The 27,661-nt window shown below is 46.6% G+C and overlaps 1 long non-coding RNA gene and 1 pseudogene across 1 annotated transcript in view; one reads left to right on the plus strand and one right to left on the minus strand.

The window, feature by feature from the left end:
• LOC129552647 (uncharacterized) overlaps window positions 1–27,661 on the plus strand; it is an 87,471-nt gene that overhangs the window by 47,519 nt on the left and 12,291 nt on the right. The window contains exon 5 of the long non-coding RNA XR_008685277.2: window positions 941–1,086. This is a non-coding gene — a long non-coding RNA (uncharacterized LOC129552647). The remainder of the gene's footprint in view (window positions 1–940; window positions 1,087–27,661) is intronic.
• LOC148778683 (small ribosomal subunit protein uS15 pseudogene) lies at window positions 13,531–15,183 on the minus strand (annotated as a pseudogene).

A 27,661-nucleotide genomic window follows, 5' to 3' on the forward strand; every position in this document is an offset into this window, starting at 1 on the left:
GTTATTGTTTATTTTTTAATTGAAGGATAATTGTTTTACAACACTGTGTTGGTTTCTGCCATTCATCAACAGAAATCAACCGTAGGTATACGTGTCCTCTTCCTCTTGAGCCTCCCTCCCACCTCCCACTCCATCCAACCCCACTAGGTAGTCACAGAGCACCAGGTTGAGCTCCCTGAGTCGTACAGCAAATTCCCACTGGCTCTCTCTTTCACATACAGTCATGGATATGTTTCCATGCTACTCTCTCCATTCATCCCACCTTCCTGTCCCCGCCCTGAGTCCACAAGTCTGTATTCTGTTTTGTCTTAGTGTTATCTGAGGTCCTGTCTTAACTATGACATTATCAGCCTCTTCATTAATTTGTTCAGCAAACGTTTACCAAGTGCTTGACACGTGCTAGGTGCTGAGGATTCAGTGATGACAGAATAAACTTCCCGCCTGCATTGACTTCACAGTCTAAGGAGGGCAGAGAGTAAGCAAGCAAAGAAACAAATGTGTATTATAAGGTCATACAGTGATAACAGCCATGAAGGAAAGAGTATCACTAAACAGAGTGATGGAGGAGATAATTTACAAAAGGATGACCCTCAGTGAGCAAGTACGGTTGACAATTGTATCCATTAGTCTGTCTAATCCTCACAACACAAACTACAAACTACAACTACAACTAGCTACCAGGCCTGGGTTCATCCCTGGGTTGGGAGGATCCCTGGAGAAGGGAAAGGTTATCCACTCCAGTATTCTGGCCTGGAGAATTCCATGGACTATAAAGTCCACGGGGTTGCAAAGAGTTGGACACGGCTGAGCAACTTTCACTTTTTCACTAGTAATGCCACTCTAGAGAAGAGACATTGAGACCAGAGTGGTTAGGAAACTTGGCTGAGGTCACACAGCTGGTCAGTAGCCACCTGCTCGTTTTCCCTTCTTCCTTGTCCAGCCGCAACAGTGCCTGGAGCAGACCTTGGAGTAAAGGCCTTGATGACCTACATGGGTCGCGCATCTGTGGATTTCTTCCTCCGACGTGACGGGGTGCTGGGTCAGAGGGGCGGACTTCCTGCAGCCCCGGGAGGACACCTCAACCAGGTGAGCCCAGCAGATGCCTGTCCCAAGAATTTGGCACGGGGCTGAGGCAGGCCTTCGGGGTGGCTGGATCTGAACCTGGACGTGGCTGCCAGAGGTGGTCAGGTCCTGCAGGGGAAGTGTGTGAAGCAGGCACAGGGCGGGAGGCACACCCACCCCACCATCTCCTCCCACAGCACCTGTTCTCTCCACCAGCCACTCTTACCATCCACCCTGCACATCAGAACCCCCACTCCCTGGAAATCCGTCTAGTCCTGTTCGCACAGGCTAGAGCTTACAGTTGGGAGTTGGTGGTTGAATAAATGGATGAGCAAATGCTGGGGAGAGAAGGCCTAACTACACCAGGGAATCATCTGGAGAAGGGGTTAAAAGGCTGGTTCTCCAGCCTCATACTGATTTAGTCAGTCCCAGGGAGAGCCTGAGAATCTGCTTAGTTACAAGCCCTATGGATATTCTGATACAGGGGGTGTGAGAACCACAGAGGTTGATTGGCTACTGTCTCCTGGGTCTGCTAATAATGCCATTTCTCTGAGAGCATCACCTGTAGCACACTGACTTTTTGCCAGGTTCGTGCTCAAACCCTCACACATGTTTTGCACCCTGGGTGAGAGTTCTGCGAGGTGGTGGATCTGGTTCGACAGTGTCAGATTACAGGCAGGTTAAGTCCCTGGCCGCGGCCTCCAGGTGAGGTGTCCACAGGAGCGCTCTGGCCCTTGGCTCCTGTGAGCATCCTCTCCTTGTTTGGAGACGTCTCCATCCCCTGAGTCTGCTCCTCCTCCAGGAAGCACACAGACATTTGCTTCCCCAGCATCTTGGTGCCACCTGAGACCTGGCCCCACCAGTCAAACGTCCCAATTTTTGGTTCAGGACCAGCTGACACCAAGAAGTGGGATCTGCATGGACCCTTTGGTTAGCTGGTGGCAGCGACATCCTGCCCTTGGGGGCAGCCCTGGCAGAATTTAGCACTGAATGCGGTGTCCAGTGTCCCCAGTATGAACTTTGGGGGTCTCTGCCCAGCAGGAGTGGCACAAGCCTTCACTGCAGCACCCCTGCAATGCACTGTGTGCTGTGCTCTTGTGTGTGGAGTTGTTGTTCTGGTCGTCTCTTCCTGTGTAAGCTACCACTCCAGAACCTAGAGGCTGAGAACAATGGAAATATTTATTTTGCATGTCAATCTGCAATTTGGGAAAGGCTCACAGGGACAATCACTTCTGTTCCACTCAGTATTGTTCCACTCAGACTTGAAGGCATGATTTTCTATTCAAAGAACCAGGACAGGCAAGCAGGCCAGATGGTGAGGCTGAATAGCTGGAGTGTCTTCACCATGTGGGTGGGAGCTGTGCCTGGTGACCCACCTGAGATTCTGATGCAGTAATTTCCAGTGTGTGAATGACCCAGGATTTAAATGGTACAGTGTAATTATGCAGAACTGTTGTTGTGGTTGTTTAGTCATTAAGTCATGTATGACTCTTTTTGACCACATGGACTGCAGCACGCCACACTCCTCTGTCCTCCAGTATCTCCCCGAGTTTGCTCAGACTCATGTCCATTGAGTTGGTGATGTTATTTAATATCTAACCACCTCATCCTTATGAAGAATAATGACAGGCAATTCTTGGTCAGCTTGGGTTTCTATAACAAAATACCAAAGGCTGAGTAGTTTAAACAATAGAAATGTATTTGTCATTATTCTACAAACTGAGGAGTCCAAGATCAAGGTGCTGGCAAGATGGGTTTCATTCTGAGGTCTCTTTCCTTGACTTACTGGGGACTACCATCTTGTTACATACTCCTATGACCCTCTTCTTTGTGTGTGCGCTCAAGAGGGGAGACAGAACAAGCTGTCCGGTATCTCTTCCTTTTCTTATAAGGGAGATAAGAATTCCATCATGAGGGCCTCACCCTCGTGACCTATTTAACCCCAGTCACCTTCCAAAGGTCCCACCTCCAAATACTACCACATCAGGGTTTAGGCAACAACATACAAATTCTGCAGGGGCAGCAGGGACACAAACATTACTCCATAATAGCAATGGATGTGCAATGAAATTGCTAACCTACCTAAAGGTCAACCCTGTTACTCTCCCTTTTCACATCTGATTAACCATCTGAGAATTTGAGGAGATAATGTGAAATGTAGGAGTATGTGGATTTTGCTTACTGAGTTCAAGAGGTTGGATGGGAAGTGAAGTGAAAGTTGCTCAGTCATGTCCAACTCTTTGTGACCCTATGGACTATGCAGTTCATGGAATTCTCCAGGCCAGAATACTGGAGTGGGTAGCCTTTGCCTTCTCCAGGGGATCTTCCCAGCCCAGGGATCAAATCCCAGTCTCCTGCATTGCAGGCAGATTCTAGATTTTGCTTACTGAGTTTCAAGGGGTTGGCTATATTTCATAATTATGTCTTATGGTCTTTGGTGTAGAGAGTTGAATTCAGAGATTGCAAATGAGATAATGAAAAAACAAGTTGGCATTTAAATATCACAAGATTTCACATAAACGTCTAGATTTATTACTTCTCTTGAAAACTTGCAAGACCTGGTTCAGTGATGATATGCATAAAAAAGAAGTTCTCTCATTGATTAATTGAGCAGATCAATTAATTAATCAATTGTTGTTGCTCAAACAATAGGGAGGGAACACAGCCCTGACCATCAACAAAAAATTGAATTCAAGACCTACTGAGCATGGCCCCGCCCATCAGAACAAGACCCAGTTTCCCCCACAGTCAGTCTCTCCCATCAGGAAGCTTCCATAAACCTTATCCTATCAGAAGGTGGACAGAATGAAAACCACAGTCACAGAAGACAATCAAACTGATCACATGGACCACAGCCTTGTCTAACTCAATGAACTCATGAGCCATGCTGTTAGGGCCACCTAAGACAGATGGGTCGTGGTGGAGAGGTCTGACAAAACGTGGTCCACTGGAGAAGGGAATGGCAAACCACTTCAGCATTCTTGCTTTGAGAACCCCATGAACACTATGAAAAGGCAAAAAGATAGGACACTGAAAGATGATCTCCTCAGGTTGGTAGGTGCCCAATATGATACTGGAGAAAAGTAGAGAAATAAAGCATGAAGATACAGAGCCAAAGCAAAAACAATGACCAGGTGTGGATGTGACTGGTGATAGAAGTAAAGTCTGATGCTGTAAAGAGCAATATTGCATAGGTACCTGGAATGTTAGGTCCATGAATCACGGCAAATTAGAAGTGGTCAAGCAGGAGATGGCAAGAGTAAAAGTTGACATTTTAGGAATCAGTGAACTAAAATGGACTGGAAAGGGCAAATTTAACTCAGATGACCATTATATCTACTACTGTGCGCAAGAATCTCTTAGAAGAAATGAAATAGCCATCATGGTCAACAAAAGAGTCCAAAATGCAGTACTTGGGTGCAATCTCAAAAATTACAGAATGATCTCTGTTCGTTTCCAAGGTAAACAATTCAATACCACAGTAATCCAAGTCTATACCCCAACCAGTAAAGCTGAAGAAGCTGAAATTGAACAGTTCTATGAAGACCTGCAAGATCTTCTAGAACTAACACCCAAAAAAGATGTCCTTTTCATCATAGGGGACTGGAATGCAAAAGTAGGAAGTCAAGAAACACCTGGAATAACAGGCATTTTTGGCCTTGGAGTACAAAATAAAGCAGGGCAAAGACTAACAGAGTTTTGCCAAGAGAATGCACTGGTCACAGCAAACACCCTCTTCCAACCACACAAGAGAAAACTGTACACAAGGACATCACCAGATGGTCAACACCAAAATCAGATTGACTATATTCTTTGCAGCCAAAGATGGAGATGCTCTATAAAGTCAGCAAAAACAAGACCAGGAGCTGACGGTGGCTCATATCATGAACTTCTTATTGCCAAATTCAGACTTAAATTGAAGAAAGTAGGGAAAACCACTAGACCATTCAGGTATGACCTAAATGAAATCCCTTACAATTTTACAGAGGAAGTGACAAACAGATTCAAGGGATTAGATCTGATAGACAGAGTGCCTGAAGAACTATGGATGGAGGTTCATGACATTGTACAGGAGGCAGTGATCAAGACCATCCCCAAGAAAAAGAAATGCAAAAAAGCAAGATGGTTGTCTGAGGAGGCCTTACAAATAGCTGAGAAAAGAAGAGTAGCTAAAGGCAAAGGAGAAAAGGAAAGATATACCCATTTGAATGCAGAGTTTCAAAAAATAGCAAGGAGAGATAAGAAAGCCTTCCTCAGTGATCAGTGCAAAGAAATAGAGGGAAACAATAGAATGGGAAAGACTAGAGATCTCTTCAAGAAAATTAGAGATATCAAGGGAATATTTCACGCAAAGATGGGCTCGATAAAGGACAGAAACGGTATGGACCTAACAGAAGCAGAAGATATAAAGAAGAGGTAGCAAAAATACACCGAAGAACTATACAAAAAACATTTTCGTGACCCAGATAACCACAATGGTGTGATCACTCACCTAGAGACAGACATCCTGGAATGCAAAGTCAAGTAGGTCTTAGGAAGCATCACTATGAACAAAGCTAGTGGAGGTGATGGAATTCCAGTTGAGCTATTTCAAATCCTGAAAGATGATGCTGTGAAAGTGCTGCACTCAATATGCCAGCAAATTTGGAAAACTCAGCAGTGACCACAGTACTGGAAAACGTCAGTTTTCACTCCAATCACAAAGAAAGGCAATGCCAAAGAATGCTTCAACTACTACATAATTGCCTTCATCTCACACGCTAGCAAAGTAATGCTCAAAATTCTGCAAGTCAGGCTTCAACAATACGTGAACCATGAACTTCCAGATGTTCAAGCTGGATTTAGAAAAGGCTGAGGAACCAGAGATCAAATTGCCAACATCCACTGGATCATTGAAAAAGTAAGAGAGTTCCAGAAAAACATCTACTTCTGCTTTATTGACTACACCAAAACCTTTGACTGTGTGAATCACAATAAATGTGGAAAATTCTTAAAGAGATGGGAATACCCGACCTCTTTACCTGCCTCCTAAGAAATGCGTATGCAGGTCAAGGAGCAACAGTTAGAACTGGACATGGAACAACAGACTGGTTCCAAATTGGGAAAGGAATACATCAAGACTATCTATTGTCACCCTGCTTATTTAACTTATATGCAGAGTACATCATGTGGAATGCCAGGCTGAATGAAGCACAAGCTGGAATCAAGATTGCTTGGAGAAATACCACTAACCACAGATACGCAGATGATACCACCCTTATGGCAGAAAATGAAGAGGAACTAAAGAGCCTCTTGATGAAAGTGAAAGAGGAGAGTGAAAAAGTTGGCTTAGAGCTCAACATTAAAGAAAAATGAAGATCAAGGCACCTGGTCCCATCACTTCATGGCAAATAGATGGGGAAACAATGGAAACAGTGACAGACTTTATTTTCTTGGGCTCCAAAATCAGTGCAGATGGTGACTTCAGCCATGAAATTAAAAGATGCTTGCTTAAAAGTTATGATCAACCTCGACAACATATTAAAAAGCAGAGACATTAATTTGCTGATGAAGGTCCATCTAGTCAAGGCTATGGTTTTTCCAGTGATCGTGTATGGATGTGAGAGTTGGACTATAAAGAAAGCTGAGCACTGAATAATTGATGCTTTTGAACTGTGATGTTGGAGAAGACTCTTGAGAGTCCCTTGGACTGCAAGGAGATCCAACCAGTCCATCCTAAAGGAGATCATTCCTGAATGTTCTTTGGAAGGACTGATGCTTAAGCTGAAATTGCAATACTTAGGCCACCTGATGTGAAGAGCTGACTCATTGGAAAAGACCCTGATGCTGGGAAAGATTGAAGTTGGGAGGAAAACGGTTGACAGAGGATGAAATGGCTGGATGGCATTACAGACTCAATGGACATGAGTTTGAACCAACTCCAGGAGTTGGTGATGGACAGGGAGGCCTGGTGTGCTGCAGTCCATGGGGCTGCAAATAGTTGGACATGACTGAGTGAATGAATTGAACAGAACTGATCAACTAATTTTGCTTAACATGAGACAGGAAATCTCCTTAGAAACTTTAAAAAAGTATAATGTGAAAGACTCTGAAAAGTCTTAAAGGTATTAGCTTAATCTTGTCTAACCATTTGTTTCTCAAATATATTTGGAACCTCTTTTTACAGGGAAGAATAGCTGAAGTCGTTGAAAGCTGCCCACTTCTGGTCATTCTAGTCCCCACCTGTCTTCAGTGGGACTCTCTGGGTAGCCAACTTAGAGGGGGATTTGTAGTCAGGATTATTTTGGAGAATGGTCTCAGGAACATGGGCGTCCCATGTGGCGCAGTGGTAAAGAATCCCCATGCCAATGCAAGAGATGCAGGTGTGGTCCCTGGTTCAGGAAGATCCCCTGGAGAGAGTAATGGCAACCCTCCAGTATTCTTGCCTGGGAAATCCCACAGACAGAGGAACCTGGTGGGCTACCGTCCATGGGGTCACAAACAGATACCAACAACTTGGGATCATTACTGGTAATGGCATAAAGGAGGAAGGATTGGATGGGGAAAACCGAATAACAGCGAGGTGAGTCAGTCACAACCAAGGTCTCGGCCCGTCCCAGAGGAGGAGGTAGGATGGTCTTTCAGGACTGTCCTGTCTCAAACGAATGGAGGCAGAACTTTGTATCCCACTTTGACCATCCCTGGACATGGCCTGTCCCCAGGAAGGGGCGTGACCTTGGGCAAAATGGCAGTTTTCAGTTGAGGACAGTTCCCAGAGAATGACTTTGCAGAGCTCCACCAGCAGCCACAGTCTGAGCAGTGTGTCCATCCTGCAGAGCGTCTGGGCAGCACACCACAGTATCCACTACACCACCACCCCATTACCTCCCTGAGCCTGAAGCCAGGGTCACTTGTCATTTTGCCGTTGAACTGTTGTTTGTCTGATGGTAGAGACTGTTTCTCTTTTACCTATGACTCTAGCAGAATTCGGGCTTCCCAGGTGGCTCGGTAGTAAAGAATCTGCTCGCAATGTGGGAGACATGGGTTCGATCCTTGGGTCAGGAAGATCCCCTGGAGGAGAAAACAGCAACCCACTCCAGTATTCTTGCCTGAGAAACCCCATGGACAGAGGAGCCTGGAAGGTTGCAGTCCAAGGCGTTGCAAAGAGTTGGACACAACTCAGTGACTGAGCATGCACGCCGCTAGCAGAAGTGACAACAGAATACCCAGGGAAGGCTGTCTCTTTCAAGAAAGATGGGAAAAGACATTGGTCCTTTTGGAAGTGAAGAATATTCATTCCTGTATAATTGATTTGCAAACACTCCACCCACGCCATTCATCCATATCACATGCCAGCCACCATAAATATTTGAGTGCATGCCTGGGGAATGCTTGGGCCTGGCTAGGAGTCTGAGGGGCCATTAGTTCAACCAGAACCAAGGTTCCTCTGACCGCACTGCTCTTCACATCTGTCCCTAAGATGGACCAGGCCTGACTGGAAGGGGTTTTTAATGGGGTTCCTCTAGAGGCACTGATTCTGCAGAGTTTGCAGTGGATTATTTTAGTGTCCTGTTGTCTCCAGCAGAACAAGGACATGTGGCATATTTCTGTGTAGCACATCACTCCAAAATTTAGTGGCTGGCTTAAAACAATAACAATGTACTAGTTCTCAGGGTTCTATGGTTCTCAGGGTTCTAAGCTGAGACAGGGCTTAGCAGGCTGCTCTGCTCCAGGTGATGTCAGATCGGATCATATATGTGGCTATATTCAGTTGAGGCTGAAATGTCCAAAATACCCACTCATCCCCCAGTCCTCTCTCTACACGGCTTCACCATCCAGGACTCTGCCTTATGACATAGCAGATGAGCAGCGAGAGCAAAGGACCCGGAATGGGTACCAGGTAAATTCCTGTCCTGTGTTATTGGTCAGTGCTGCTCTTAAGACCAGCTCAGAGTCAATGGGAGAGGCTGAAAGAGACTCCACCCCTCAATGGAGGCGCAGGAAGAGAGGATGGCCATCTTAAATGCACTGTAGTGATGACCTTCTCATTCCTATGGATTTCTGATGAATCGCTATTAGAAGCAGGTTTTTTTTTTTTTTTTTAAGGGGGCATATAGCCATCCTTTTCATGTACCCTGGGTCTGGAAGCACACTTTTGGGAAACTCTTTCCAAAATACTCTGCTACAGACATAGAGAGATGGGCTGTCTCCTGGGAGGAGTTTTTCCATCCCACCCTAGGAAGGAGTCAACAGGTGTGTGAATTTCAGCATCAGGAGGCCTTGCTGTTTAGCTTCACAGCCCCTGCATAACTCCATTCTCTTCTCCCAGTTACGACCATCATCATCGCCGTCATGTCACCATTATTCATCAGCAGGGCAGGGCCTTTATTAGGCACCTAATGGCTTGTCTGACGGTGCTGGGAGATGGAGAGCAAACACAGGAAGGCTCAGAGCAGGCCTGCCTGGGGTGATGCCCAAGGCTGAATTGGAGGTTCCAGAACCCCCATGGAGGCCACACAGGCCAGAGCATGAAGGTTGAATGAGCGCCCCAATGCTTAGCCGGGGGTTCACATCATGTAAGCCCAACAGAGATGACAGGATCAGAGGACCACTTTTTTTTTTTTCTTCTGAAAATCAATTTTTATTTTATCTTGGAATATAGTTGATTTACAATATCGTGTTTGTTTCAGGTATATAGCAAAGTCATTCAATTATGCATATACATATATCTGTACTTTTTCAGGTTCATTTCCCATATAGATCATTACAGAGTATTGAGTAGAGTTCCCCGGGCTATACAGTAGGTCCTTGTTGATTATTTTATATAGAGTAGTCTGTATATGTTAATTCCAAACTCTTAATTTATCCCCCACCCTCCGCACCAAACAGCATGGCATTTTGCCTTCAAGTTCTCCTGGTTCTACTAGTTACTGGGGCTCCAGTTCAGTTGGCAGAAAATTAATTCACAGAAAAAGCCTTTGCAGAAACTGGGAAATAGATTCCTTAGTCTGGGTCTGAACGGATTTTGGCTTCTCCACCAACGGCAGAGACAGATTTGGGGCAGAACATACGTCTGTGGACAGAGAGGACAGTGAAACTCATACACAGGGCCGGATTCATGCGCTCATAGGTAGAAACGTGATGGGCAGGTGCTTGACCCCAGGAACGCGAAGCAGCATAAGGGCCCACGTACAGCTGTGGGGGGCCAACGGATTTAGAGCAAATTAACTGCAGTAAATAGACTGGAACGGAACTCTAGTGACTCTACGGGGAGATGAAGACTTCCATACATTATCTGTCAATTCAGCAAGGTACTGAGTTGATCACTCAGCCAGTGCACGGTGTGGCTGGCAGCTTTTTGCAGCTCAGCTGACTTCCACGAGCCGCTTGAGACCCTGAGCACATTTTCTCATTGGAGATGACCAGTTAGTTGCTACCTCACAAGGTAAGGCAAGATAGGAGTAAGTACTTTGGAAAATATAAAGTATATAAAAATATTAGTCTTTACAAGCAGAAATAGACTCACAGGTTTCAAGAATGAGCTTACGGTTACTGGGAGAGGAGAAGGCTTCGGGGGGAGGCATAGTTAGGGAGTTTGGGATGGACATGTACACACTGCTGTATTTAAAGTGGATAACCAACAAAGACCTGCTGTACAGCACTCAACTCTGCTCAGTGTTATGTGGCAGTCTGGATGGGAGTTTGGGGAGTTTGGGGAGAATGGATACCTGTATATATACGGCTCAGTCCCTTCACTGTTCCCCTGAAACTGTTAATATCCAGCATTGTTTGTTGATTGGCTATACCCCAATACAAAATAGAAAAGTTAAAAAAATTAGTCTTTAAAGAGAGGAGAAGGCGGTGAAGAGGGTGAGATGGTTAGATAGCATCACTGACTCAATGAACGTGAATCTGAGCAAATTCTGGGCGATAGTGGAAGAAAGGGGAGCTGGCGTGCTGCAGTCCATGGGGTCACAAAGAGCCGGGCATGACCTTGCAGCTGAATAGCAGCAACAACAAAAGAGAGGAATAAGCACATTTCAGCAGCGTCAGTGTGAAGACAAGCTCACAGAACACTGCAGTGATCACACTGACCTGGGGAAAGTGTGTGTGCATGTGCTGGTCACTCAGTCATGTCCGACTCTTTGGGACCCCGTGGACTACAGCCCGTGATGTTCCTCTGTCCATGGAATTCTCCAGGCAAGAATATGGGAATGGGTAGCCGTTCCCTTCTCCAGATGATCTTCCCGACCCAGGGATCCAACCCAGGCCTCGTGCATTGCAGGCAGGTTCTGTATCATCTGAGCCACCAGGGAAGCCTGGGGAGAGTGTGGAACCACCTTAGATGGCTCTCATCCTCTAGGTCTCTCTCCGCATCGGAAGCAGGTTCTGCTTCTCTGGGGGAGATTCCATGGTACAAATAGGCCTTCAGGAACTACTGAGTGTGATGTCTGGTTAAAAATAGGCCTTTGGGTTTCAAAAGCTAATCCTTGGTGAGGAATGGAACTGATGCAGCTGTAGTTCTCAGATCTAGGAGAGGGATAATGATGTAAGAACCCAGGCCGCTTCCTTCTGAATTAGAAAAGGATGCTCGTGGCTGTAGGGAAAGGATAATTGGAGAAGTGAGTGCATGAATATTTGTGGTCCCTGAGAAAAAAAGGGTCCTCTACCCCTCCTCCCCACTGGCTGAATCCAGATGGGGGTTAAGAGAAAGGTCTATGGGCTGGACGAGGACAGGGGCCTGGCTTCATGCTCCAGATTCTAGCAGAGGAAGCAAGTGCCCAGAGAGAAATGAGACTGTGGGTGCCAGCTGGTGTGTAGGTTGTCTCTGCTTTAGAAACCTCACAGTGTCCCCTGGAAGGCCAAGGGCTATATGATCCAGCAGCTGGAGCAGAGGTGATAAAAGTCCAGATGCGTGCACCCTCCTTCCCTGTCACCTGGGGGCCCTGGGAGCCTCCTCCTCCCCAGATAAGAATTACTCCTGGAGGAAGTTTACCCAAGTAGTGGACTGAGGTGCCTTTCTGCCAGCTGAAAGGGGCCTTGAAAGAGAATTCACGTGACACTCCTGTTGTAGACAAGGGGCCTCCCTGGTAGCTCAGTGGTAAAGAATACACCTGCCAATGCAAATACCTGTTTGATATCGGGGTCGGGAAGATCCCCTGGAGGAGGAAATGGCAACCCACTCCAGTATTCTTGCCTAGAGAGTTCCATGGACAGAGGAGCCTGGCGGGGCTACAGTCCATAGTGTGGCAAATTCAGTCATGACTTAGTGACTAAACAACAACAACTCTGTTGTATAATAAAGTGTTTGGTTGGCTTTTATTTCTGGTTCGTGAGAAGAGCCTCTAAATCTTTGAGTCTTTGTTACTTCCGGATCATACCTGAGTTTATACTAAGAGTTATGATGACCCAAGGATAGGACACAAGAAAGACCAATCACGTGATGAGAGTTGGGGTCTGGCCAGTCTGACCTCGGCAGGGGTGGGGATGGGTAGGGAGGGAGGGAAGGAGGTGGGAGATTGATTGCCCACATGGGCAATGAGTCAGTCGATGAGGCTGACGTAATGAGATTCTGGTGGAAAAACTCTGGACTTTGAGGCCGGCTGGAGCTTGGCGGCTGGCAATCTCATTGATGCTCCAGGAGGGTGGCGTGCCTGAGTCTACAGGGAGGGCCACAGAAGCTGTGCATTAAGGCTTCTCAGACCTCTGCCTCTGTGAGCACTTGCCTGGCCAGGCCTGGCCTGGCTCTTTGATAATGAAACAGTGATTGTGAGTAGAGCACCATCCTGAGTACTGCGAGTCCTCCTGGGGAATTACTAAACCCGAGGGGTTGTGGGAAGCTCTGAGTTTGTAGCCAGTCATCTGAAGTGTGGATGGCCTGGGAGCCCCCAGGAGTGTGGCCAGAATGAGGGAAGGGCTGTCCTGTGGAGGACCCAGGCTTTAACTTGGGGTGCAGCGGCCGGGAATGGGGAGGTAACTGGCTAGTTGTGCCAGAACTGTATTACAGTTGGTGTCAGAAGAGTTACCAAAAACGAAAGTTGTGCACTCACAAAAGGAGATGCAAGTGCCCTAGGGTTGGTTTCAAGAAGCAAGCCAGAGGCAGGGAAAGCTATTCTCACGGTGCTTGGGACATAGAAGATCTCAGCCAGTGTCTACATTTATTGTTTACTGTTAATCTAATTTTGGGGGAAAAGTCCACTCTTTCCCAAGATTACGGTTCCTTCTTCTCCCAAATCACCTTTTTTTATTTTTCTTCATGGTGAGAGGAGGGGTTGGGGAGGAGGACTGGAAAGATTCTTGGAATATTCCTCTTCAGCTCTTGTTTTGCTTTCATGATCATTTGTTCACTTACTAATTTTTTCTCACAAATAATCCCCGATATCATAGGTAAGAAGGGGCCAGGAGCCCAGGAGGAGGCTTCGGGAAGAATCCAGACACCACACAGTGGTGGCCCAGATGGAGGTGTGAGAAGTGGTCATATTCTGGATATACTTTCTTTTTTTTTCTAGTCCTTTAAAAAATAATTTAATTTATGGCTGTGCTGAGTCTTTGCTGCTGTGCAGACTTTTCTCTAGTTGCTGCTAGGCGAGGTTACAGTCTAGTTGCGGGCTGGAGGCAGCTTCTTTAGTTGTGGAGCGTACACTCTAGGGGGTTCAGGCTTGCGGCATGTGGGTTCAGTAGTTGTAGTGCTTGGGCTTAGTAGCTCTGAGGCATCTTCCTGGCCCAGGGATCGAATCCTCGTCTCCTGCATTGGCAGGCAAATTCTTTACCACTGAGCCGCCTGGGAAGCCCCTTTCTTCCTAGTTTTATTGCTTGAGTACAACAGACAAGTTTATGCAATCAAGCCAAAGGCTGCAGATGACTCGTATTTCTGTTTGAGGGGAAGGACTTGTTTGGTCTTGTAATTTCCAGCCCACCAGTGACTACAGCTCTCAATCAGAATCAGATGCAATTAAGCATCTTTATCCTTTCTTTTCCTCTCAAGATGCTTTCGAACGGCAACGGCTTTCTTAATTAAATGGTAGAGATCCTCAGGAAAATCAGGAGCAAGTCCTTCGGACTTAAGAATTCTCAAGATTTCACGGCCTGTCACAGACTGTACTGTGTAACAGCATGTGAGTCTCTGAGGACCACCCCGATTCGTGAGGGAATCAGGCTCTCTTGACCAGTTTGTATGTCTGCTCCTTCATGTCCTCAGGCGTCAGCTTCAGCCAGGTGGGGACGCTGGGACGGGGGGACAGAGACAGCCTTTCTGGGGAGCGTGCACGCGACCCATGATGGAGGCGGTCTGGTGCCAATGGAGAGAGAGATGCTTTCGAGTTTAGGATTTGCCGACAGATTGGATGCAGGGTTAGAGAGAGAGAGGAAGATGCCTCCCAGGTTTTGGCCTAAGTCACAGCTGCCACTCACTGAGATGGGAAAGGTTGCAGCGACCTTTTGGGGACCATCTGCTAGTCCTGCAAAGTCACAGCCTGTTTGATCATTCCCAGGTGGGTTTATCACTTTTTATTTTTTGCCAAATTGAGGGCAGGAGGAGAAGGGGACGACAGAGGATGAGCTGGTTGGATGGCATCACTGACTCAATGGACATGAGTGTGAGCAAACTCCAGGAGTTGGTGATGGACGGGGAGGCCTGGCGTGCTGCAGTCCATGGGGTCGCAAAGAGCCGGACATGACTGAGCAACTGAACAGCAACAATTTTTACCAAAATGGCCTGGTTTGTTCCAGCCTTTGGTGGAACTTTCCACAGAGAGCTCCGGCTTTAACGCTACAGCCAAACCAACTGCTTTTGATAAGACTCGTGTTTGGTTGGTCCGTGGAGTGCTCCTTCACAGTCATTCATTTTGAGTGTTTATTTGCAAAGTGTGTATATGGATACATTTAGTGTGGTGGTGGTCGAAAACAAATTGTAATTTTAGGTCCAGTCTTTGGAGTTGAGCTCTCTTTGTCACACAGCTTCTGTCTCAGTGATTAAAAAAAAAAAATTGATGTGCGATTTTTTCTTTCTTAATTGAAACATATTTGACATGTGACACTGTGTAAGTCTCAGCTGTGTGACATGTTGATTTGATGCATTTATATATTGCAGTATGATTGCACTGTAGTGTTAGTTGATACCTGTATGGAAACACATAGTTATTTCTTTTTTTGTGGTGAGAATATTAAAGATACAGTCTCTGGGCAAATTTGATGTTTCTAATAAAGTATTTGTTGTCAGACATGACTGAACAATTAACATTGTTGTCTATAATCATCATACCGTGCATTAGATCCCCAGGACTTACTTATATACTAGTTGCAAATTTGTATTATCTTTTATTTTTTTTTTGGCCACTCTAGGAGGCTTGTGGGATCTTAGTTCCCCTACCAGGGGATTCAACCCGGGCCCCCTGCAGTGAAGTGCCAAGTCCTAACCACTGGAAAGTGGGGAAAAAAGTGAAAGTGTCAGCCATTCGGTTGTGTCCGACTCTGCGACCCCAAGGACTGTGGCCCGCAAGGCTCCTTGTCCGTGGAATTCTCCAGGCCAGAGTACTAGAGTGGGTAGTAGTGGTGGTAGTATCACTCAGTTGTGTCCAACTCTTTGCATCCCCATGAACTGTGGCCCACCAGGCTCCTCTGTCCATGGGATTCTCCAGGCAAGAATACTGGAGTGGGCTGCCATTCCCTTCTCCAGGGAATCTTCTCAACCCAAGGTTGGATCCTAGGTCTCCTGCATTTCAGGTGGATTCTTTGCCATCTGAGCCAGCAGGGAAGCCCCCTAACCACTGGACCACTGGGGAATTCCCGCAAATTTGTATCCTTAAATACGATCTCTCTTATCTCCCCCACCACCTTACCCCCAGCCTCTGGTAACTATCTTTAAGTCTTTCCCCCAAACTCAAAAAATAATATATTCATTGCACTGAATTTCCAAGGTCATTCTGGAATGCGTTTGGAAATACAGTCTCAGCATTTGTGAAATGATTCTGCTTGTTCAAATCACAGGGTTAAGAAGGGTTTTGTGACTTTGCAGTGTGCTCCCTTTTGGAAATCTGCTCGTAATCTGTCTGTTTAACAAGACACTTTGAATCATTCAGAGAGCATGTGGGAGCGTATTAAAATGCCCAGCACGCTGACTTATTTTACTGTTCATATGAATGGCACTTATTTGAATATTTACAAAGTCAATATTTAGGTACTTGTCTTTTCTTATTTAACTTTTTATTTTGTATTAGAGTAGAGCTGATTAACCGGAGAAGGCAATGGCAACACACTCCAGTACTCTTGCCTGGAAAATCCCGTGGACCGAGGAGCCTGGTAGGCTGCAGTCCATGAAGTTGCTAGGAGATTGAGTGACTTCACTTTCACTTTTAACTTTCATGCATTGGAGAAGGATATGGCAACCCACTCCAGTGTTCTTGCCTGGAGAATCCCAGGGACGGGGGAGCCTGGTGGGCTGCCATCTATGGGGTCGCACAGAGTTGGACACGACTGAAGCGACTTAGCAGCAGCAGCAGCAGCAGAGGTGATTAACAGTGTTGTGATCGTTTCAGGTGGACAGCAAAGGGACTCAGTCATTTGTATACATATGTCCATTCTCCCCCAAACCCCCTCCCATCCAGGCTGCCACATAACATTGAGCAGAGCTCCCTGTGCTGTACAGTAGGTGCTTGTGGGCTGTCCATTTTAAATACAGCAGTGTGATACTTAATTGTCTTTTCAAATTATGATCGAGGTTTAAATTTCCAGGTACTTTAAAATTGTTTTCAAGAACTGAAAACAACTGCACGGAAAAGATATAGAAAAAAACCCTTTACAAATGGTCAAAACTGAAAGCACCCGATAAACACAAATGCAGACACTAAAACAGCGCCATCAGAAGACAGAGCATTCATGTTCACTGTCCTTGCTTCACGTTTTGTGCAAGACTTCTTGAAGTAATGGAACTTTGCCAAAAATGGGTGGTTTGTGTCTCCTGCTATTTGTTTCTAAAATCGGTTTTCCTAAAGGGTTTAATAGGGCTACTCTGGTAGCTCAGTTGGTAAAGAATCCGCCTGCAATGTAGGAAACCCCAGTTCTATTCCTGGGTCAGGAAGATCCGCTGGAAAAGGGATAGGCTACTCACCCCAGTATTCTTGGGCTTCCCTGGTAGCTCAGATGGTAAAGAATCCACCTGCAATGTGGGAGACCTGGGTTCAATCCCTGGGTTGGGAAGATGCCCTGGAGAAGGGAAAGGCTACCCACTCCAGTATTCTGGCCTGGAGAATTCCATGGACTATACAGTCCATGGGGTCACAAAGAGTTGGACATAACTGAGCCACTTTCGCTTTCAAAGGGTTTAATGATTTCCCACAGTGCCGAGCCACAAGCCAAAACACTTTCTTTAGGATTGCTTGCTATTTTTTTCCTTTTTAATTGGTTGCCATTGAAGAAGTCACGAAGTGATAATTTATCATTGCTCATATTTGGTGGCTTAGAGTTTGCATTTACAGGGGCATCAAGTTAGCACCAAAGAGCATCCTTGAATGCCCGTGATGTGAGCTTCACGCTTCTTTGACTGGACAGAGGGGAGATGTGGGAGAGCGTCCCTGTTGAAAAAGGGTATGATACCAACCTGGTGAGTCGTATGTGTCACTTTCCCTAAGATTTCTACTTTGTTTCAACTAAATTTTTCCTAGGATAGGGTTAAAAAAAAATTTATTGTGGAAGACTTCAAACATATTTTACTTTTTTCAAGCATATTTTTAAAATGTAATGCCCAAAGTAGAGAGAATGGTTTTTTATCAATCTTAGGTATCCATCAGCCAGCTCCAGCAAGGATCCACACTCCTGGCTTGTGGGCTGGTGTAAATTCCAGTTTTATTTTGTCACTATTGACTTACTACTTGGGACATGCTTTCCTATTCAATAAAAGTGAATATATTAGCTATTCTGTGTGTGTATCCTGGGACTATATTTTGAAGGCCGATTTATTTATCCAACAAATTTTGACTAATCCTACTGTGAGCCAGGACTGGGTTAAGTACTTAGAGGCAGAATGGTCAGCTCTGGGAAATCAGCCTGGATACAAAGATCTTGAAATGCTTTTCTGGCAGAGGTGTGTATGGATCGTTTTTGTGTCTGGGAGATATTTCTTTCTCTTGCTTACACTTTAGAAATGCACCTTGATCCCAATTAAATGTTGCATGTGGCTCATTAATTAATCAGGGATTTGCAACTTACAGCCCATTTGATCACAAGCAAACAGACCAGAGATGCCTTCCTTGACGTGTGCAGCTCAGATGAAAAGGCTTGCACTGTTTCTCTCCAGCCTCATCCCCAAACGGCACGTACATCGCTTCTGGTTTGGTAGCAGAAACGCCTAATATGAGTTTTATTCTTGGAAGAGAGTGAAGAGGAAGACAGGGAACATTGTGGGAAGGTTGAGAAGAGGAGGAGGAGCAGGAGGGCAGATACCAGCAGGGCTCTCAGTGTGACCAAATCCCCAAGGGCATCCCCAAGTAGTGGGAGCCTGGGTTTGGAGATGAAGTGACTGAATAGCTGTCAAACGCCTGTCTCACACACACACATGCACACACACACGCACACGCAGAGTCTCTGGAGCTCTGAGGGTCCCACTTTCATCACCTGGGTGCTGTGGGCCTAGCACAGGTGGGTGGGGGCAAAGCCCCTTAGGACAGGGCTCCCTTACCCTCCCCCCTGCCCACGTCTCTCCCCTCCAGTCTCTGATCCCTGGCTCTTGCTGAAGACCAGATAGATCTGTCTTGGAAGCTGCCGCTCCCTGGCCTGGGGAGTGCAGCCATGATCTGTTCCTGTTCCCTCCTTCTCCTGGGCCTGAGGTCTCAAAGCTGGACCCGGGGTTGGTGGGCTCCCTCCCGTGTGTGGCCATGTGTGCTCAGCACCCCCACCAGGGCGGCAGGCAATATGCTTGGACCCAGGACCTCAGCAACTGAGCTGGTTAGTGAGCTCTGGTGCACAGGAAGCCCCATCTGCTCCCAGGACAACGTGCCCCTCCAATCCCTGAATCTCTCTGTCTCCCAGACCAGGTGAAACTCCCATCCCCTACCCTGCTCTCCCTAGAGATGGTCCCTCCCTAAGTGCCTTGTTGTGTGCTAAGCATGCGTGCTAAGTCGCTTCAGTCATGTCTGACTTTTGGTGACCCTATGGACCACAGGGTCCTCTGTCCATGGGGTTATCCCGGCAGGAATATCGGAATGGGTTACCATTTCCTATTCCAGGTGATCTTCTTGACCCTAAGATTGAAGCCATGCCTCTTAAGTCTCCTACACTGGCAGACAGGTTTTTTACCACTAAGACCACCTGGGAAGTGCCTTGTCCCGGGGCCCCAAATCAGTTGTCATGGTCTGGGTGACTCTGGCCCTTTACCTGCCTGCAGGAGGGGTTGGGACAAGTAGGGAGCAGGACGACAGGGAGACACGAGAGAGGCAGTGCCCACCATGCTTGCTGGGCCCTCCTGCACTGCCCACAGACCCTGGCGCCACTGCCCTTCTTTGTCAAGTGTAGGCATAGCCCCCATGAAGATGGTGCTTGGTGATCCTGGCCTCTTAGTTGGGTTCTCCCAACGCAGAGCCTGAGACAAGGGTTTGGGTGTGGGTGCTTTATTGGGGGGACGCTCCAGGAAGCAGGGATTGGGAAACAGGGAGGAATCACCAAGGAGAGGTCCATGAAGGCAGCAGGGATCTTGCCAGTAAGAAAGTGCCTTCAAGAGAGTCCCTTCCCGGATGGGTTTAGAACATGTGAAGTCTTTCCAGGCTCCCCCATCATCATCATTCAAGTGGGCAGCAAAGTAAGTAGGGGCCTGGGGGAGCCCTGCCTTGCCCTGAAATGTGTTCAAACCCAGACAGTGGGGCTAGATTCTCTCTTCCACTTCAAATGACTTAAACTCATCCACTGAAGCAAATACTGGTTCAACATCTTCTACTGGATTTAAAGGAATCTAAGATATCACTCCACCTGCCAAGCAGGAGACGTGGGTTTGATCTCTGGGTTGGGAAGATCCCCTGGAGAAGGAAATGGGAACCCACTCCAGTGTTCTTGCCTGGAAAATCCCATGGACAGAGAAGTCTGGGAGGGCTACAGTTCATGGGGTTGCAATAGACTCAGACACGCCTGAGAGACTAACAACAAAAGACATCACTGGCTGTAAGGCATGCTGTTATTCTAAGAAGCACTAAGGAAAATACTTCTAGTTATATTGTGACACACTATCCAATGCAAGACACTTGGCTAGTTCAGAGATGAGAAAGTGTGAAGAGAGTGTGGGTCCTGGGACAGCCACTGTGTCCACCACACCCTAGTAGCTGTTGTGGAGATGATGAACGCGCCTTTACTCCCTAGAGAGGAGAAACGGCATGCGCCATGCAGGGAGACAGCTGTGATAGCAAGATAGAATAGAACGACAATAACAAACCAAGTAAGTGCCTTCATAGTACAGAGGAAGAAGAGATGAGTTCTGGTGGGGAGGAATTGGGAGGGCTTCCTGGAAGAGGGGTTATTATTTGAGGTGGGCTCAGAGGATGGCAGGGTTTAGATTATTGGACATGAAGGCAAAAGGTGCTCCATGCAGTGGAAACAAGATGGGTAAAGTCTCTATTGTTGTTTAGTCACCAAGTCTTGCCAGACTCATGGACTGCAGATCCCTAGGTCCCTCTGTCCTCCACTGTCTCCTGGAGTTTGCTTAAATTAATGTCCATTGAATCACTCATGCTATCTCACCATCTCATCCACTGCCACCCCTTTCTCCTTTTGTCTTCAATCTTTCCCAGCATCAGGATCTCTTCCAATGAATTGGCTGTTTGCATTGGGTGGCTAAAGTATTGGAGCTTCAACTTCAGCATCAGTCCTTCCAATGAATATTCACAGTTGATTTCCTTTAGGATTGACTGGTTTGATCGCCTTGTTGTCCAAGGGATTCTCAAAAGTCTTCTCCTACACCACAATTTAAAAGCATCAATTCTTCGGCACTCAGCCTTCTTTATGGTTCAACTCTCACATCCATACATGACTACTGGAAAAACCATAGTTTTAACTTAATGAACCTTTGCTGGCAAAGTGATATTCTCTGCTTTTTAATACACTACCTAGTTTTGTCACAGCTTTTCTTCCAAGAAGCAAGAATCTTTTAATTTCATGGCTGCAGTCACTATCCATAGTGATTTTGGAGCCCAAGAAAATAAAGTCTGTCACTGTTTTCATTGTTTCCGCATCTATTTGCCATGAAGTGATGGGACTGAATACCATGATCTTAGTTTTTTGAAAGCTGAGTTTCAAGCTAGTTTTTTCATTCTCCTCTTTCACCCTCATCAAGAGGCTCATTAGTTCCTGTTCACTTTCTGTCATCATTAGATTTGTACCATCTGCATATCTGAGGTTGTTGATATTTCTCCTGGCAATCTTGATTCCAGCTTGTGATCCATCTAGCCCAGCATTTCTCATGATGTACTCTGCATATAAGTTAAATAAACAGGGTGACAATATACAGCTTTGACATACTCCTTTCCCAGTTTGGAAACGTCAGTTGTTCCACATCCAGTTCTAACTGCTGCTTCGTGACCTATATACAGGTTTCTCAGGAAATAGGTAAGGTGGTCTGGTATTCTTATCTCTTGAAGAATTTTCCACAGTTTTTTGTGATCCACACAGTTAAAGGATTTACCATAGTCAATGAAGCAGAAGTAGATATTTTTCTGGAATTCCCTAGCTTTTTCTATGATCCAGTGAACGTTGGCAATTTGATCTCTTGTTCCTTTGCCTTTTCTAAACCCAATTTATACATCTGAACGTTCTCAGTTCACATACTGCTGAAGCCTAGCTTGAAGGATTTTGAGCATTATCTTGCTGGCATGTGAAAGGATTACAACTATATGGTAGTTTGAGCATTCGTTGGCATTGCCCTTCTTTAGGATTGGAATGAAAACTGCCCTTTTCCAGTCCTGTGGCCACTGCGGAGTTTTCCAAATTAGCTGACATACTCAGTGCAGCACTTTCACAACATCATCTTTTAGGATTTGAAAGAGCTTAGCTGGAATTCCATCACCTCCACTAGCTTTATTCGTAGTGGACACTGTGTGTCTCCAAGTTTCCTTTTTACTTTTGGCTATGCTCTGCATGATATGCAAGATCTTAGTTCCTTGACCAGGGATTGAACCTGTGCCCTCCACAATGAGAAGGGTGGAGTCCCAACCACTTTCCCAAATTTCCTTTTTCTCTTTGAGGACACCTGGCATTAGATTTAAGGCCTGCCTTACTCCAGTTTGCTGTTGTTACTCCTGTCTTAACTCGATGGCATCAGCAAGGACCCCATTTCCAAATAAGGTCACGTTTAGAGGGCCAAGGTTAGGATTTTACATATCCTTTTCATTTAAGATGTATTTATTTATTTTTGGCTGTTCTGGGTCTTTGTTGCTGTGTGATGGCTTTCTCTAGTTGTGGCGAGTGGGGGCCGCTCTTCTTTGTGGTGAGTGGCTTCTCGTTGCAGTGACTTCTCTGTTGTAGGGCTTGGGCTACAGGGCACAAGGGCTTCAGTAATTGAGGTGATGGGCTTAGTTGCCCTGTGGCATGTGGGATCCTCCTGGAGCAGAGATTGAACCCGTGTTCCCCACATTGGCAGGCAGATCTCCAACCCCCGGGGCACCACACATGTTTTTTAGGGGGTGCAATTCAACCCCAAGTGACTGAAATCCACTGGACACCTTCTATGTATTCAGGATCGTGTTATGTGTGTCGACTGTAGAATCGTATTTAATCACCCCCACAACCCTGCCAGCTAGGTCATGTTATCACCCCAATTTCACATGCAGGGACCCCGATGCTCAGAGAGGCCCACAGCTAGTTAAGAAATGAGACCACACTGTGGTGTGCATCATGCATCACCAGCTCTGTGGGCAATGTGAGCAAGACGGTTCGGGTACGGGGAAATGTGGGCTTCCCTGGCGGCTCAGTGGTAAAGAATCCGCCTTCCATGCAGGAGACACAGGAGGCTCAGGTGTGAGCCCTGGGTCAGGAATATCCACTGTAGGAGGAAGTGGCAACCCACACCAGTATTCTTGCTGCAAATATTCCATAGACAGAGAGCCTGGTGCGCTGCAGTTCAAAGGGTTGCAAAGAGTCAGACACTTCTGAGCACTCACCGCACAGAGAAAAAGGAACCCTGGGCCTTATCTTCAGCAAGCTGAAGTCTGGATGGTGAAGTCAGGACCAAACTATCCCAAGAAAACGGAATAATGTGTATAAGACAAATAGATACGCAGTTAGAAAACATCTCAGAATCAGAGCTTGAGCAAGGCTGGGCTACTTTTATTTTCTGAAGCTCCTGACATATTAGGAGACTAAAACAAGACATGCTGAAAGAGACTTCTTTGAAGTACCAGTTATTTAATTTATTTTTTAAAGTCTTCATTGAATTTGGTACAATATTGTTTCTGTTTTGTATTTGATTTTTTTTGGCTGCAAAGCCTGTGGGATCTTATCTCCCTGACCAGGGATCAAACTTTCTGACCTTCTGCATTGGAAGGCAAAATCTTAACCCCTGGACTGCCAGGGAAGTCCCTAAAGGATAAGACATTTTAAACATTTACATTGAGACACTGAACACTTTGCCAAAAATACAATATCAGCATATTAGAGATAACATGGAAGCCTGAGAAGTGAAGCTTTCTGAGAATGTGAGCCTCTGGTTTTGGACGGAATGTGGACAACAGAGCCGAGCACGTGTGTCGGTCAAGCAGTGAGAAAGGGGTAGGCACTGCTGGGCACCACGGTCCCGGGAGGACGGGCCATCTCCCACTGCACAGTAGCCCGTGGGGAAGGGCCGTATGTGGGAGGGTCGTGAAGGGACGGGTCCACCTGGGCAGGCCGACAGAGCAGTTGGTGACCCCATTTCACTAGCTTTCAGCCGAAGACACCCCAGATGTTCTGGGAGAGCCGTGGAAAGCTTCCAGCTTTGGGTTTTCATATCTCTGCCAGGCTGACACCAGAGAGCAGTCTCTGGCCAACAAATCTTTTAAAGAAAACCCTTTCCTGGGGGACCTAAAACTTGTGGTTTCAGAATTAATCCAGGAAAAGATTCCTTTTGTGAGGGGGGAAGGGAGCTTCCAACCTCAACACAGCTCTTTGTAACAGGTATTTGAGGCTTGTTAGTCACTCGGGCAGTCGTGTCCGACTCTTTGTGATTCCATGGACTATAGCCCACCAGGCTCTTCTGTCCATGGGATTTCCCAGGCAAGAATATTGGAGTGGGTTGCCATTTCTTTCTCCAGGGGATCTTCTCCACCCAGGAATTGAACCTGGGTCTCCTGCATTGCAGGCAGATTCTTTACCGTCTGAGCCACCAGGGAAGATTGAATTTGAGGCTTGGATTCGAGAAAAGCAGTCCCTTTCATCCTGCCTTCTGGTCTTCCTAGGACCAGTCTCTCCACCTGCAATCAGAAATACCTAGCTCCCATTAGAGCCTGCTCAGTCAGAATCTAGGTAGAGTACTTCCCTTGTGGTCCAGTGGTCCATGCTCCCAATGCAGAGGCTGCTGTTGCTGCTGCTGCTAAGTCAAGTCAGTCGTGTCCGACTCTGTGCGACCCCATAGACGGCAGCCCACCAGGCTCCCCCGTCCCTGGGATTCTCCAGGCAAGAACACTGGAGTGGGTTGCCATTTCCTTCTCCAATGCATGAAAGTGAAAAGTGAAAGTGAAGTCGCTCAGTCGTGTCCGACTCTTAGCGACCCCACGGACTGCAGCCTACCAGGCTCCTCCATCCATGGGATTTTCCAGGCAAGAGTACTGGAGTGGGTCGCCAGTGCCTTCTCCGCCAATGCAGGGGGCCCAGATGCAATCCCTGACTGAGGAAGATCCCACATGCTGCATGGTGTGGCAAAAAACAAACAAACAAGCAACACTTCCCAAGCCAAAAACAAGCAAGCAAAGAGTCTGGGTAGAGGCAGGGAGGGACAGAGGTACTTGCAGGTGCCTGTTACACACACTGAGGCCTGTGACCCATGACTTCACGCTCTGGGTGGAGGTAGGCTGGGGAAGATGGGGTGAGCTGCCAACTCTTGGGAAGCGGGGTCCAGTGTAAGTGACTGGAAAGGAGGAGGCCTGTGTGCTGGGTGGGGTGGAGGGTGCGCCACTGTGCTGGCGGCCCTTTAGGGAGGCGCCCCCTGAGCCTCAGATACCAGTCATCAGATCAGAGATCTCAGATGTCAGTTCTCCCTCTGTCACCTTGCCACTTATCCTGGTTACCCTTGGTGTGCAGCCCACCACCCCAAACCCTATTGGTCTATTTATTTAAAATATATGTATATATATTTAATTTACTTATCTGGTGGCATTGGGTCCCAGCTGCACCATATGGAGTCTTTGTTGTGGTGCTCAGAACTTCTAGTCATGGTTCACAGGCTTACTTCCTCTGTGGCACGTGGAACCTTAGTTCCCTGACCAGGGATCGAACCCACGTCCCTGCATGGCAAGGCGGATTCTTAACCTCTGAAACTACTACCATTTTGTGTTAAACAGCAGTCCTTTTATTGTATCTCACAGTTTCTGTGGGTCACAGGTTCAGGAAAGGCTCAGCTGAGTAGTTTTGTTGGGGGTCTTTCATTTGGCTTCCCTGATAGCTCAGTTGGTAAAGAATCCACCTGCAGTACAGGAGACCCTGGCTGCCTCATGGGCCCTTTGGAAAGTGTAGGGGCTTGGAGCTCTGTGGTTCAGTGAACAAGGTGGAAGCTCCATCTCCCTTTATGACTCAGCCTGAAAAGTCACACAGTATCGCGTCTGACACATTCTCTTGGTTGCAAGTGAGTGACAAGCCTGTCTAGATTCAAAGAGAGTAGATACCACCCCTCAATGGAAGGACTGTCAGAGTGGTCATGGGCTACAGAAGATCATGTGGGATGGTAGATGTTCTTGTAGCCCTCTTGGAACTTATATGTGTATATGTGTATGTTGGCGTGCTAAGTCGCTTCAGTCATACCTGACTCTTTGCAACCCCATGGACTGTAGCCTGCCAGGCTTCTCTGTCCATGGGATTCTCAAGGCAAGAATACTGGAGTGGGTTGCCATTCCCTTCCCTGGGGGATCTTTCTGACCCAGGGATTGAACCCACATCTCTTATTTCTCCTGCATTGTCAGGCCTGTTCTTTACCATCAGCACCACCTGGAAAGCCTGTATGTATAAGTTCATATATAATATAAATATTGGAACATTTTATATTATATACAATATGTATTCCAGTATATATTCCAATACATATATGTTTGATTCTGGGTGTGAAAATACATATTATGTTACACCCTGAATCAAAACATTGTTTTAAAAACAGAAAGTTCCCCTGCTGATCAGTCTGTTGGTGACGGGAAAGTCCCATGTCATTGAACTGTTCTTAAGGAATTGGAACTTTCCATTTTGAAAGTGAGAAGTTGGGAGTCTTTGTTCTTCTGAAAATAGGTCAAGTGCCTTTTGAAGCCTAAACTGTAAATAATGTTTCTTCAGGTATCACTTAAAATTACTTGCTCGATTATACTTGGATGGGTGCTTAAGAAATGCCTCTTCCCATTTCACTGATTAGTAAACTGAGGTTCAGAGAACAGACCCAATTTCCAGCACAATAACAGAGCTGGGGCTAACTAGGGTTAGAATTCCTGGTTTCCACATGAATACTTCACACTACTGACCTGTACAATTAAAAATGATTAAGATGGTCGATCTTGTGTTGTGTTTCGTTTTTTTTTTTAACCACAGTTAAAAAGTAAATTCTGGATTCCATACTGGAGGCTCCATCAAGTGATGCCCCTAGGTGTGGAGAAGCCGTTCCAGTTTCCAGGAGTCATGTTGCAATGTCCAGGAGCTGATGATGCAATGTCCAAGACTCAGACAAAACCGAGAACAGTTTGCTTCTTTGCTCGGAGCTCTACAGTGATTTCCGGCACACAGAGGATCGGGTCTAAATCTCTTTGCAGGGTGTCCAGGGCGCTCCGGGTTCTGACAAGCTCCCTGAAGGTCTGCCTTCGAAGGCAGAGATCAGATGCTTTGCTGTCTTCCCACAGCATCAGTGTCACCAAGGGGATGAAATGATCCAGTTTATTGTATGTGCGTTCCTGTTCAGCTGCTAAGTCGTGTCCAACTGTTTGCAACCCCATGGACTGTAGCCCACCAGGCTTCTCTGTCCATGGGATTCTCCAGGCCAGAATACTGGAGTGGGTTGCCATTCCCTTCTCCAAGGGATCTTTCTGACCCAGGGATCGAACCTGTGTCTCCTGTGTCTCCTGCATTGGCAGGTTTATGTATATCGTCCTTCAAAATTAATTCCTACTTGCTGGAGGCTGACAGGCATTTGGTGAAGATGACAGTCTCTGGAAAAGCTTCTCCATTGCGCTCCCCACCCCTGACACCCACCCTCTTTTTCCTGAAGGGCTCTTGTGGTTTTTAAACAAAGGAGAGAGACCCAAATGTGAAATTCCCTTTGTTCCATCTGAGGCGTGAAGCTGAAAGTGTGCTGCACTGACAGAGGACTGATGGGGCAACAGGCTGCTGCGGAGGCGAGAGGAATCTCGGGGAGGTTTCCACATGCTGAGGAGTTTGTGGAAGAACTTGACGCCAACTGCACCTTTTCGGGCAGAGCTTGTTCCGCACC

Source organism: Moschus berezovskii, chromosome 1 (genome assembly GCF_049115385.1).
Source record: "Moschus berezovskii isolate FMDL1 chromosome 1, NW_MosBer_1.0, whole genome shotgun sequence".
Lineage (NCBI taxonomy): Eukaryota > Metazoa > Chordata > Mammalia > Artiodactyla > Moschidae > Moschus > Moschus berezovskii.